The 14,999-nt window shown below is 46.3% G+C and overlaps 1 protein-coding gene across 2 annotated transcripts in view; it reads left to right on the forward strand.

Moving 5' to 3' along the window:
* Window positions 1–14,999, forward strand: part of HORMAD1 (HORMA domain containing 1) — a 4,208,304-nt gene that overhangs the window by 750,292 nt on the left and 3,443,013 nt on the right. The gene's annotated exons all lie outside the window — the stretch shown is intronic.

A 14,999-nucleotide genomic window follows, 5' to 3' on the forward strand; every position in this document is an offset into this window, starting at 1 on the left:
GCATTGTTCTGAGACGACACGCCTGGATGCGCTTGTGTAATTTTGCGGAACCCTTCAAGGCTTCCTTTCTCAGCACTCCCATCTAAGCTTCTTCATTGTTTGGATCCAAGGTTAAAAGCACACTGGCCAGATGTGAACAAGACGGTAAGAGCTTTTGTGCCATGGGTGCCCGTTATTCTTCCCCTCAACGGGCTTTCTGCAGAAACCAGAAGAGTGGGAAAATATGGTACAAAAAGTCTCAGGGTCCTTTCCGTGACACACAGGCCGAGTTCTCCCCTAGAGGTAGAGGGGGGAACTCACAGGGAAGACCCCCTTTTCGGGGCAGAGGGGGTCCGCGTAACCAGGGTTCCAGGGACTCTTTCCTTGACCAATCCTACCAGCACTCTGGAAGAGCGGCCCAACTGCTTTCCTCTGGAAGTGGTTGGGGGTCGTTTCTCTTTTTACCCTTCTGCCTGGCTAACCATCACCACCGATTCTTGGGTACAAAGGATAATAACCAGAGGTTATCATATTCCCTTCGATCTTTGTCCCGCTCCCCCAACAAACTTACTCGATGTTCCACCCAGTCAAAGGGAAGAAGCAACAATAGAGATATCAAAGCTGCTAAGAAAAAGAGTCATCCAGATAGTGCCTCCAGACCAGATAGGATCCGGATTCTACTCAAGACTATTTTTGGTGCCAGAGAAAACCGGGGACTGGAGACCAATTTTGGATCTCAGCGTATTGAACAAGTTTGTAAGAGTACAAAAATTCCGGATGGTCACAATACAGTCTATCCTTCTGCTTTTGGAAAAATACGATTGGATGTGCTCAGTAGATCTGATGCGTACTACCACATAAAAGTGGACAGGCCATCAAGAAGTTTCCTTTGCTACCGTGCAGGAGCCAGTCACTACCAGTTCAGAGTACTGCCTTTCGGAATCTCTACAGTCCCCAGAGTGTTCACAAAGTGCATGCCAGTCGTCACAGCTCACTTGTGACTACAAGGATTCCAGGTGTTTCCATACCTAAACGACTGGCTCATCTCCGCCCCCACCAGACATCTATTGGAAGAAGCCCTGGCATACTCTCTCCTCTCTGCAGAAAGGCTAGGCATAACCATAAACTGGCAAACATCCAGTCTCACCCCATCTCAGTCCACAGAATTCACAGGGGTCATCCTGAATACAAAGAATTGCGGAGCATCCATTCCAGAGCACAGAATTCTAAGGATAAAGCAACAACTGATCCCAATCCTTTCAAGGGAGAAATCCACAGCTCTCTCTGTCCTACAGTTGTTGGGTTCCATGGCAGCCTCCATCACCATTGTCCCCCTGGCCAGGTTTCACATGAGGCTTCTACAATGGCTTCTGCTCACCCAATGGTATCCCTTTCAGTACCCTCTTTCAGCCAAGATTCGGGTAACTCACAGGTGCAAACAGCATTTAAATTGGTGGTAGCCCACAACCCGTCACAACGGTCTCGCCCCTTTTCCCTCCAACAGCCCAAGGCTACAGTGACCATGGACACCTCCCTGATGGGGTGGGGGGGGGCTATGTCAGGGACAGACAGTCCAAGGTACTTGGTCCGAAATGGAGGCTCATCTGCATATAAATATTTTAGAGCTGAGGGCGGTGCTTCTGGCATTGCAAGCATTCCATCCCCTGCTGCCGTCTGGGACTATTGCGATACAATCAGACAACATGTCGGCGGTCTGGTACATCAACAAACAGGGCAGAACCAAATCTTACCCACTCTATCGAGAGGCCATGAGAATATGGCAATGGGTGATGGCTACCAACCGCTTTCTTCTAGCAATGCACATTCCCGGAAGTTCCAGCGTGATAGCAGACAGACTCAGCAGGTGTATTCTATAACTTCACAAGTGATCCCTGAATCCCTTGATAGCGTTGGAGATTTTCAACCGCTGGGGTCTTCCTTGCTGCAACCTCTTTGCATCCCCGACCAACTACAAATGCAGCAACTATTTTGCTCTGATTCCCCCTTCGGGACAGTCACCCAGGGACGCTCTAGTCCACGATTGGCCCTCTGGTCTACTTTATGCATTTCCATCTCTCCCCCTCATTCCCCAGTTTCTGAAGAAAGCTCGCCAGTTGAAGAGCAAAGTGATCCTCATAGCACCATATTCACCTCTTCAGATTTGGCTCCCCTTCCTTTGGCCTCACCTGCTAGATTAACCGTGGATTCTCCATCCAACTGCGGGGTTGATCTCCTATCCGCAGAATCTGATTCACCCAACTTGGGCAGCCTGAAGCTCACAGCTTGGCTTCTCTAATTCCCTTAATTGCCAGGCAGAATGATCTTTCTTTGCCACCACGTCACATTCTTATTGCATCTCATAAGTCTTCCACCATAATTATTTATCTAAGCAAGTGGAAAAGATTTACTTTTTGGCTGAAAGAAAAACAAGTAGACCTTTTTTCAGCATCAGTGTCGATAGTACTGGAGTATCTAGCCACCCTATTTCAATCCGGTCTATCGGCCTCTACCATTAGAGTTCATTTGGCTGCAATATCTAATTTTCATGATGGTGTCCAAGACTCCTCTCTTATGTCACGCAAATTATTCAAGACTTTCATAAAAGGTGTGAATCATCTGAAACCCCCTTTTAGAGAACCTACTCAACCATGGGACCTGTCATTAGTCCTACAAGCTTTGACAATGCCACCTTTCGAACCAGCTTCTTCTTGCGACCTCAAATACTTGTCATGGAAAACCTTGTTTTTGGTCACCATTACTTCTGCCAGACGTATTTCTGAGCTTCAAGCCTTATGCATCAAGAGTCCATATTTGATTTTTCATAGAGATAGAGTGCCATTGAGAACTAATCCATCCTTTCTGCCAAAAGTGATCTCTGAAATGTCCATTAATAAAACCATTGAATTGCCAGTTTTCTTCCCCAACTATTCAAACAAAGGAGAGTATTGCCTACATACCCTAGATATACACTGGCAAATTTGCTTCTACTTGAACAGGATTCAGGCCTGTCATAAATCAGATCAGTTATTTTTGGCCTATTCTGGACCTAGATTAGGATGTGCTGTTGCTAAGGTCACATTGGCTAAATGGTTGAAAGACTGTGTGACCTTCATTTATAGACAACGTAATATTCCATTTCCTACTACCATAAAGGCTCATTCTACATGGTCGATGGCAACTTCTGCTGCCTTCCATGCCAGAGTTTCTTTATATGACATTTGTGCAGCTGCAACTTGGGCTACCCCTCATACCTTCATCAATCATTACAAATTGGATTTGTCCTCCAGGGTAAGAACATCTTTTGGTCCAGTGGTGCTCAGGAATGTCCTTCCATGAGAGCCTCCCACGAATAAAGGTAGCTGGGGACTCTGTCCCACACATAAGGAATGAACGAGGATTAACAATATCAGATAAAGAAGTTATGTCTTACCATAACGTTCCATCTGTATTGTTGATCCTCATTCAGTCATTGCGACCCTCCCTCCTTCCCCTTTCTGTGGCTTCTAGTGGATCTCACCATCTGGTTCTATTAGGTCATTTGACCAGAGGTAGCCTCTACCTTCTTTTGACTTGCAAACTCAATCTGTGGTAACAGGGAGAGGGGAATCCTGGGTAAGAGTTTTAGCTTGAGAGTTTGTTGCAGATGCAAGCTTCGAAGATTGCCGGTTTGGTTCCGAGGTCGGAACTGATACCCACACGTAATGACTGAATGAGGATCAACAATACAGATGGAATGTTATGGTAAGACATAATTATTTTCTGGTTTGAACTGTGTTACTGAAAATACTGTTGTTTTCTCAGCGCAGTGTTCAGAAATAGTCTGCACGTTGCTATTTAGAAGGCGAATACCAAGATTTGTCCATCTTGTTACTGGGCTGACCAGTATTCAGTACTGAACTGTGTAGCTTCTTGTCCCCTGACATCATCGTCTCAGACCCCCTCCCCCCTCTTCCCCATATGCACCTATAAACAACAAAAGAATAAATAAAAAAAATATGCCTGAACCAATGGTTTGTGATTCTGCAGTAGCTTTAGCTTTGGGCAAGCTATCAGACCACTTAACTTTTGTTACTTCCACCTCCCCTGGTGTGGTCTTAGTACCACAGCTGTGCATGACATGAGGGTCAGATACACCCTTCAGAGGAGTACCATTGCCTGCTGCAGGTATGGAAGAAACAAGCTCTTTAGGTGCAGGGGAAGTCAGGGGTATAGAATCTGTTGTCAATTCATTTCCTCCAGAGGACTGTCCCACTAGTGTACTGCCCACTTATGCACTGCATGCCAAAAAGAGACATGTTAGTGCAGCAGTCTTTGACTGGTTTCCCAGCATAGATAGTGGCTATGGATTCATGACTCAGGCATTTGGTTATGGGGTGCATACCTGGCTTAGTATAATACCAGCTCTTGTAACCCTGGTCAATCTGCTAAGGATCCTCTTTTTGAAGGGGATCCTGTGCCTGAGGACTTTAACCTGTCTGTGTCCCATCAGTTGGTTCCTCTGAAAAAGAACAGATACAGGCACCTAAACAGATGATGTTACATAGTCCTGTCTTGCCTACATTCTTACCCATGGGTTCAGAGCCGAATATTGGCTCCGACTCGGCCTATTTACTAGCTCAAAAGTCTCTGATTGGCTGGGCTAAGAGGGTATCCCATAGTGCACTGCTTCGCATCCCCAGATCTCGTTTGCCACTTGTAGAGTTCGGACGTGGTCTCTCTTGATTGTGGCTAAGTACTCTTTTTTGACTTGGTTGCTTCATACTTCAAAAGCTATTTTAATAGCTATCCTTGCTGCGGAAGTTGTGTTTGTGTGTTTATTAGTGTTTTTTATGGTATCCCTAACTGTTCCCATGGGCTAGGCCCGTTTTAGTTAGAGGACCTAGTCCTCCCTTAGTGAGTATTTAGTCTTTTGTTATCGTGTTTTTTCTTTGGAGATCCGTTTAAGTTAGAGGTTCTCTCTCTGTTTTCTCGTTATTGTTGTTGGTTTATAGCTTCGCTCTTCTCTGTGGTACTGTCTAACTGGTGGGCTTCCAGCCCTTTTTTTGGTAATTGTTAACTCTGGTTTCGTTGGGTGCTTGCACCTGTTGGAAGTCGTTAATTCTTTGAATATGTCTAAGGATCAGAAAGAACATAAGCTTTCTGGCTTTAAAAAGTGTTCGAAGTGCGGATATAAAATGTCCATCACGGATGGACACTCTGTCTGTGTTTACTGTCTTGGAGCCATCCATTTACAGGAGTTGTGTAGTTTTTGTCACGCCTTCAGTCCTAAGGTGCTCCAAGAGAGGAAAAACAAATTGATTTTAAAGGGACTGCTTAAGCCATCTTTCGAGGAGGCTATAGATTCGGCTCCCAGCTCCCAGTCGAAATCTAAATCCTCCAGGTCCAAGAAAAGGTCTCTGGCTCCATCAGCATCTTCGGAGCCACCGGAGAAGATTACCATATTGGATACTGCTTCCTCGGCTCCGTCTTCAGGGCTGCAGAAGGTTTCTGTATTGAATGAATCAGCGTCCGCTCCAATCATTCTCGAACCTATTCGGAGCCGGTCGCCGAGTATCAGGCATAGTTCACCAGGTAAAAGGTCTCAGTCTCCATCCATCTCCTCCAAATCCTCCAGGCTTTCCGATTTGGATGTGGATAGGGTGGTGCAGAGGCTCCTGCAGTCGCCAGTGTTGGCTAAATTGTTTTCGGCTCTGACCCAGTCTGTTCCGGAGCCAATTTCTATGGTTGTTTCATCGATTCCTCCTCCGAGCACATCTTTGCTGTCGGAGCCTGTATGTTCTGCTCCGAGTGATGTTCCTGCGCCGGCTCCGATACCCCTTCTGGGTTTATCGGTGCCGACCTCGGCTCCGACCATGCCGGTTCCGTCCACAGTGTTCGAGACTCGGGTCTCCTCGGTCGGGCCCGAAGGGGATGCATCGGGACATCTTTCGATTCCGTGTCTCCCACTCGGTGCATCGGCTAGGGAGACCCTGGTCATGGCCTTGGAGGCTGGTCAGTCCTTGGACTCGGGGGGGGAGCCGCCTTCGAGGTCATGCAGAGCACGCTGGCCAGGTCATCAGCTACGTCACTCAGGTCGGTCATTCCATCCCCACAATCCGGCAAGAGCTTCTGACACCCACCTATCCTTGGACAGCAGAGCACCAGGCCCTAAGGATATCCCCACGAGCGGTCCCCCACTTTCTGAGGGTCCCTCAGAGCCTGTGCCTGAGGATCCTCCCAGAAAGAAGTTGTGCAAGAGAAAGCACATAGACTTCCAGGACGAGTCTCTCACTTCCGATACTGACCTTGAGGAATCGGAAGGGTCCCCCAATCTTCCTCTGATGATGTTTCCTTCTCCGATATCCTGGAGATACTGAAACAAAGAGGAGACTGGCCTTCCAAGACCCCTTCCGAGGAGGAGTCAGTATTCCTTAAGGCTTTTGGCGCTCAACCTTCCGCCTCCTGGGTGTCTCCACCCTTCGATGAACTTCTTCACCTTATCTGTCGAAGGGTGTGGGAAAACCCTGATTCCGTGGAGCCAGTACCTCGGCGCCCCAACAAATTCCTCTCCGTCCCCCACGGAAAAGAATTTCTGACAAAAGGAGTCCCAGTAGATGCCATGGTGGTGGCGGCAGCCACCCCGAAGGAAGTTGCAGAGGCTTCCTCTTCGGTCCATCCTCCTAACAAGGAGTCTAGGACTATGGACCGGTGTGGGAAGCGTATCTTGTCTTCAGCTGCCTTCACCCTAAGGTCGCTGAACTAATTATCTCATTTCACTCGGCTCCAGAGAGATCTCCTTAAGGAGTTCGGAGATACTCTTGCGGGTAACATACCTGAAGCGGTGGCTCAGACGGTCAATGCACAGGTTTCTACCCTCAACTCCATCACAAACTCGTCCATGCGACTCATTTTGTATGCGGCCGAGGGAGTGAGTAGAGCGGCCAGCTCAGGTGTAGCCCTTAGAAGGCAAGCCTGGCTGCGCCTGTGTCACTTTGCGGAGGCCTTCAAGTCTTCCTTCACTGATGCCCCTTTTGATGGTTCCTCCTTGTTTGGGACCAAAGTGAAAGACACCCTCACCAGGTGCGAGCAAGAGGGAAAGACCCTGTCTGCTGTAGGGGTCCATTTTTCCCTTCCGTCTAGGCCTTACCCCAAGGCTCAGCGAGAGGGAAAGATGTGGTTCAAGAAATCAGAGAGGTTTCTTCCTGCTGCACAAGGTGAAACCTCCTCCCGAGACAGGGGAGGGGGGAGTTATTCAGGTAGACATCGCCCCAGAGGCAGAGGGGGCCCCTGCAATTCTGGGGACTGCGACTCCTTTCTTGGCTCCCCATACTCTCACTCCTGAGGGTGTGCCCGACTGTGCTTTTCCGGAGCCAGTTGGGGGTCGAATTTCCTTGTATCCGGAAGCCTGGGAAAACATCACCTAAGACCGATGGGTATTAAGGATAATTTCCGGAGGTTACACCATTCCATTCTCTTCAGTACCCCCTCCCATCAGAAGGATCCCAGACATTCCACCCAGTCAAAGGGATCAAGCAGCCTCAGAGGTATCTCAGCTGCTAGAAAAAGGAGTCATCCAACCAGTCCCCTCAGACCAGATCGGATTAGGGACTTACTCAAGATTCTTTTTGGTGCCGAAAAGAACAGGTGACCTGAGACCCATACTAGATCACAGCCAGCTCAACCATTACGTACACAAGTCCAAATTCCATATGGTCACCCTACAATCTATTCTCCCATTGTTGGGAAAGGAAGTATGGATGTGCTCCATCGACCTGAAGGATGCTTACTACCATATCAAAATGGACAGGGCATCCAGGTGTCATCTATGCTTCCAGCTGGGAGCCAGACATTTCCAGTTTCGAGCCCTGCCCTTTGGTCTCACCATAGCCCCCAGGGTGTTCACCAAGTGTATGGCAGTGGTGACGGCTCACTTGAGACGTCAAGAATTCCAGGTGTTTCCATACCTGGATGACTGACTCCTCACCGCCCCCACCAGGCAACTACTAATTCAGACCAGGGACGCTACTATCAGTCTGTGTCACCAATTAGGCATTACGATAAACTGGAAAAAATCTGCCTTGTTGCCCTTACAGCTTGTCATTTTTATAGGTGCAGAGCTGGGCACCATTCGAAAGCGAGTGTTCCTACCACAAGAAAGGATCACAGCGTTGCAACAAACTCTCACGCTGATTCCTCTGAGACATGCGAAGGCAAGACTGATTCTTCAACTCCTACGGACCATGGCAGCTACGATCATGTTGGTTCCGTTAGCGAGATTACACATGAGAATTCTTCAGTGGCTTCTCTTTATCCAATGGTCTCTCCAAAGAATTCCGCTATCCCATCCGATCCTATTGACAGACAAATGCAAGCAGGACCTCCGCTGGTGGCTGTGCACCAGCAACTTGAACGTAGGGAAACCCTTTGTTCCACCTGTCCCTGTGGCCACAGTGACTACGGACGCCTCCCAGATAGGGTGGGGGTGGGGGGGCATTATCTCGGCAGGATGGTCCAAGGCACGTGGCAGGGGCACGAGATACATTTGCACATAAACGTCCTAGAGATGAGAGCAGTGCTTCTTGCATTGCAGGCACTTCAAGAAGTCCTCCCTCTAGGCACCATTGTGATACACTCAGACAACATGTCAGTAGTGTGGTATCTCAACAAGCAAGAAGGAACCCGATCTTACCCACTATGCAGGGAGACCATGCACATGTGGCATTGGGCAATAACTTCCCAACGGTTTCTAGTGGCAACGCACATCCCGGGAAAGACCAATGTGATAGCAGACAAGTTAAGCAGGGCGATTCTTATACCCTACGAGTGGTCCCTGAATCACCTGGTGGCAGAGCAAATCTTCAGCAGATGGGGTCAACCTTGCTGCGACCTTTTTGCCAGCCCCCTCAACGCGAAATGCAGCAACTTCTTCTCGCTGATCCCCCCACCGGGGGAATCACCCAGGAATGCTCTAGCTCACAATTGGCCCTCCGGGCTGCTTCATGCTTTCCCCACAATTTCCCCTTTTCTCAAGAGTGATTCAGAAAGCGCAATCCTTGGGAAGCAGGATGATTCTGATTACCCCACACTGGCCTCGTCAAGTATGGTTCCCCTTCTTTCAACCCTACCTTGTGGATACTCCATGGATTCTGGAACCCCTTCCAGACTTACTGACACACATGTCGAGACAGTTCCACCCCTCTCTGAGGACACTCCGGCTGACAGCCTGGCTACTCCACTTCCATTCTTAGTCAGATGTCGTAATTTTTCACCAGACGTAGTACATATTTTGTCGTCCTCTCATAAACCATCCACTAGAAAGATCTACTTTAGCAAATGGAAAAGATTCTCCATTTGGGCTCATTCCAGAGGCATCAATCACTACATGGCTCCAATTGATTCTGTTTTGGAATTTTTGTCTATATTGTTCGATCAGGGGTCCGCTTCAGCCACCATCAAAGTTCAGCTGGCGGCTATATCTTAACTTCCACGTGACTAATGAACCTAGCCTGATGGCACAGAGACTATGTAAGGCATTCCTTAAAGGTACCTTATTGCTTCGTCCCCCAGTATCACAACCTGTTATGCCCTGGGACCTCAATTTTGTTCTTCAAGCCCTCACTCTTCCACCCTTTGAGCCTGCAGCTACCTTCGACTTAAAGTTTCTAACATGGAAAACAGCCTTTTTAGTAGCTATCACTTCAGCGAGGTGGGTCTCCGAAAACCAAGCCCTTTCCATCAAACCCCCATATTTGATCTTCCATAAAGATAGAGTCTCCCTTCCCAAAGTGGCTTCTCTGTCTAATATAAATCAGTCTATTGAGCTGCCAGTTTTCTTCCCCAATTTTTCCAACAAGGCAGAATTCAGATTTCACCAACTAGATGTACATAGACAGTTACGCTTCTATCTCCATCGAACAAAAGAGATTTGGAAATCTGACCAACTCTTCGTCTCCTTTTCTGAAAACCGGCTTGGTTCTCCGGTATCCAAGATCACACTTTCTAGATAGATAGCCAGCTGTATTTCTTTTATCTATCACACAGCAGGTAAAACTCTGCCCTTTCCACCTAAAGCCCACTCCACAAGAGCTGTTTCCACATCTACAGCCTATCAGGCTAGATTGTCAATGGATGATATATGTGCTGCGGCCACTTGGACTTCTCCTCACACCTTTGTCTCTCATTACAAATTGGACGTGGTTTCCAGGGGCAGATCTTAATTTGGCTCCATGGTTCTCAGGAGTATTTTCCAATGAGCCACCCGGGTTGTAGGTGCTAGGGACGCTGTCCCATGGGTAAGAATGTAGGCGAGATAGGACTACATAATATCAAGACGTTATGTACTCACCATAACATTCGATGTATGTAGTCCATCTCGCCTCACTTTCTTACCCTCCCGCCTTCCCCCTACCTGGATGATTTGGAGGTGATATTTTATCATGCAGAGTCCGTTTGATTAATTTGTTTGGATATTTAGTATGTATGGATGTGTGTTATGTATACAATATCTGAGTTGTTGGCAGAAAACTAGATCTGGTGATGCGAAGCAGTGTACTATGGGATACCCTCTTAGCCCAGCCAGTCAGAGACTTTTGAGCTAGTAAAGAGGCCGAGTCGGAGCCGATATTCGGCTCCGAACTCATGGGTAAGAATGTGAGGCAAGATGGACTACATACATCAAACGTTATGGTGAGTACATAACTTCTTGTTTTCTTTTCCATCCTTTGATCCCAACAGTTGGAGAGGTCTTCTACAAAGCTTGTAGCTCTCCTTATTTCATTGGGGGTTTGTCTAAGAAAGAGTTTAAGAACGTTTGGGTATACTTGGTCTCACCTGGCCTCCAAGTCCTTTTTTCTGTGGACCCCGTTTCAAACTCCCCAATGACCATTGCTAATAAGAAGACCATGTCTTCTTTGTTCCTAGTCCCTAAGATTAACTAGGCAAGTTGCTAGAATCTTAAGGAAAGTAGCTGGTGGAGTCCAGTCCATTAGCTTTTAAAATGTTTAACTGTCAGTGTTTTATGTGGAAGATTTTGTTGAGATAATTGTATAGTTTAGGTGAGTTTTCTACTTCATTGCTTACAGAGTACAAGGTCTATGTTAAAGATATTGATCTGATGTTGTCCTTTTCATTCTTCCTCAGTGAATGGGCTACTGATCCGATCCTTGGATCTGTGTCGGCCACGTACCATAGACTTTGAATCCAACTCTTGAGCTCCTTCATCTACCCATAATGCCCTAGTCCATTTCCAATACCAGAGATCTCATTTACCGTCATCGTGCATGGAAGTAGGACATTTTCTCATAGCATTTGCTTAATAATATTCTTTACTGCAAGTACATTTTTCTTCTTTTTGGAATATATTTAATTCCCTTTTAATTCATTCTCATGCATTTACTTTTTCCAGCCTCCTTCATAGTTTTATTGTTTTTTCTGCATCAGGCATTTATAGTATTCAAATAGTAGTTTTTCAAGCACCATTGTTGGTACTATTCTATCTATTCCCTTTATTTCCTACCCATTTGAACAGGGAACATTGCCGGTATTTTTTTTTCTCAAAAAAAAAAAAAAAAGTACTTTCATTCTTTTACAGCACTTCCTTTTCCAACTTTGTTCTGTCATGGCTGATAAGTCGACAGGTTTCAAGAAATCCACTTCCTGTGGGCATAAAATCCCTAACTTGGATGCTCACAGGAAGTGCATTTACTGCTTAGGAGTGGCTCATTTAAACACAAATGGCACTATTTGTGCAGTTTGTTTCAAGAGACATTGCTGACAGGCATAAACAGCTTATCCTTAAAGGATTGCTGCCACCTACATTTTCATCCTCTTCACAGGCTGAAACCCCCAGTAAATCTTCTAAATCTCCTCTTGCAGCATTGCTTAATAGTTTTCTTTACTGTAAGTGCATTTTCTCCTTCTTTTTGGAATATATTTCTTTCGCTTTTAATTAATTCTCATACCTCTGTATTTTCCAACCTCCATCGTAGTTTTATTGCTTTTTCTGTGTCAGGCCTTTGTACTATTCTAATAGTAGTTCTTCAAGTACCATTGTTGGTACTCTTCTGTTTATCCCCTTTATTTCCTACCTACCCCTTTTTGAACAGGGTATTCCTTATTACCATTGCTGGTATTTTATTCCTTAAAAAAAAAAAAAAAAAACTAAATAAAAAAAAATACTTTCTTCATTTTATAGCATTTCCCTTTCTAACTTTGCTCTGTCATGGCTGATAACCCGACAGGTTTCAGGAAATGCACTTTCTGTGGGCATAAAATCACTAATTTTTGATGCCTACACGGAGGGTGTTTAGTGCTTAGGAGCGGCTGCCTTAATCACAAACTGCAATATTAGTGCAGTTTTTATTCAAGAGATGTTGCTGACAGGCGTAATAAGCTTGTCCTTAAAGGATTGCTGACACCTACATCTTCATCCTCTTCAGCGGCTCAAACCCCTAATAAGTCTTTTACAGCTCTCTTGGAACACAGGAAATGGTCATCTCCGAAGTTTCCAAAAACTTCACTGGATCTGCCTCATAAAATTCAGAAATCCTCTGAACCAAATTCATCTGATCCAAAACGACAAACCATGGATCCATAGCTTCCGAGCCTAAGTCTTCAGGTCTTATTATCATCTCATCTAACCCTACCAAGACTATGGGTCCGAAAGCAACAAATCCTGTTACAAGCATATCATATACTCCAAAGTACTCACCTGAGTTTATGGTGGATCCTATCTTCCCTTGGCTCCACACCCCTTTGATGTAGACACCTAAAACGCATTCAAGACTTCATTCCACAACATACTCCGGGAGTCTTTCTGAAGTGGATGTAGATAGGATGATGCAAAAGTTCTTTAGAACTCAGACTCAAATGGGGATTATATCAGCTCCATCTCCCACTGGATCCATGAGCTTTACTGCCACTGCTCATACAATTGTGTTTCCTTTTTCAATCTGTCCTTTGGTTTTGAAGTCCCTTGACCTAACAGTCCCGAGAATTCCAGTGTCGGGTCTGAAGAGACTTACATCTTTTACTCCAACAATGTTCTTGACTAGTTCTGCTCCTATGCCTTTGGATCGGGACAAGTCCCAGAGCTGAAGCATTTGCGTCAGACCCTGGGGTCTACTCCATTGATGCCAGACCCATCCCTGCCCCTCAGAGCCTCGTTGTTAGACAGCTCAGGTCCAGTTCCTTGCTCGAATAAGGATAAGATGTTCATCGTGTTTCACTGTTGCAGTCATGACTGTAGGGTTCTGCCCTGCCTGCAGCCAGTCCTCGGTCGTCCAGAATCCCAAAGTCTGGGTCCGGCGTCGGCTGCTCAGCCATGCTCCCTGACCAGAGCGCCAGGAGTACAAAGCTGGCAGCCGACGCCATGTTCTCCAGTCTTTCTTGCCGTGCGGTGATAGCAGTTCGCAAGTGCCGGTCGGCTGACTCCTGACAATCTTTTCTAAACGACTTCAGTCCGAAGACTTTCTTCTCCTACTTAAAGCTAAGTACCCCGTTGGGGAAACTTTTTTCTTGCTCCAGTCCGATGTCAGAAAAAGTTAATAATTGTATTTCAAGTGGGAAGCAAATACCTCATAAGGATTTTCATTCTTACTGTATTCCTTGCTTAGGCCTGACCACAACGTAGCTAGTTGTCGGTTTTGTGCTAGATTTAATCAACGTACGATTAAACGAAGGTACGATTTTGCATTTCATTACTTCGGTAGGCGTTTTAATTACAAAATGTCGTCGGACATGCTTCCGGCTACCGGAGTTCACAAACGATGTAAGGATAAAGACAGGCCTCCGAGGTCAAAATCAGACGATATTGTACAAGCAGAGCCAGCTTCAGGTTCGGCCACCGTCAGTGAGGCACTTTTGCAGCCCCTGTCGTCGGCCATTTCGGAACCGATGGCCGAAACGGACTCCCACGAGGAACCAACTAGGCCTTTGAATGTTTCAGTTGCAGGACCTTTGGACAATACTCCTTCGGATGGGTCCGGAGCCGCTGTGCAGGTACCGGCTTCCGAAGGGGTTTTCAGGCCTACTCAGCTTCTGATAAAGGCAAAGCCAAAGGCAAAGGCAAAGACTCCTTCCAAATCGAAGACTACAGCCCAGGCCTCTTCTGATCTGGGACCCAAGTCTCAGAAACAGTTACTTAAGATGGCGGAGGACTTACTTACTATGATTAGGGGTTCACATCCCCCTCCAGATAAAAGGCCAAGGCAGGAATTCTATTATGACTCCTCTGATCAGGCTTCTGTGTCTTCTGTTTCTTCTTCTGACCAGGATTATTCTTCTGTTTCTTCTTCTGACCAGGATTATTCTCCCCCCCCCTTATGAGGATTCTGATGCTGTGGAATCCATTCCTTCAGCTTCTCCCCCTGAGGATTTTTCTTTTGGGGAAACTTTACATGAAATGAGGGAACATTTTCACTGGGAAGGACAGGAGTACTCGGAATCTAAGAAAAGACTTGGGGATTTTCTTCTTCTTCCCCAACATAGACCCCTGGCTATCCCTCCTATTTTGGATATTGTGGATGATGCTTTCTCGGAGGCTAACTTAACTCCTGACTCTTTTCCTCCTGCTCCTGTTAAGCCAGACAGATATTATAGGGTTCCTGATTCCCACCAGTTTTTATACAAAAATCCTACTGCTGATCCTCAAACCATTTCTCAGGGCCCTAAGGGGGTTAAGGCCGCTTCTGCTAAAAACCTCATTCCCACTGAGAAGGATTCCAGATCTTTAGAAAGATGGGGCAAAAAAGTGTACACTTCTGCAACGTTATCTATTAGGGCTTTAAACTGTCAATTTCATATGCTGAAATGCCAGCAATTTCTTCTGTCTGTTTTGAAACAAAAGCTAACTTCCATTTCCGCTTGTGCAGATGATAAGGAATTACATGACTTAATGCATGCCACTGACCAAGTAGGGAAGTATGGTTTACGCTGTGGTTTTGATGCCTTGGAGGCTTCTTGTAGGGCTGCTGCCTCTGGCACAGTCATTAGAAGGCATGCTTGGTTAAAGGAACAAAACTTGCCAAATCAAGTAAAAGCTA

Source organism: Protopterus annectens, chromosome 8.part0, assembly GCF_019279795.1.
Source record: "Protopterus annectens isolate FY-2018-M chromosome 8.part0, PAN1.0, whole genome shotgun sequence".
NCBI classification, from domain to species: domain Eukaryota; kingdom Metazoa; phylum Chordata; order Ceratodontiformes; family Protopteridae; genus Protopterus; species Protopterus annectens.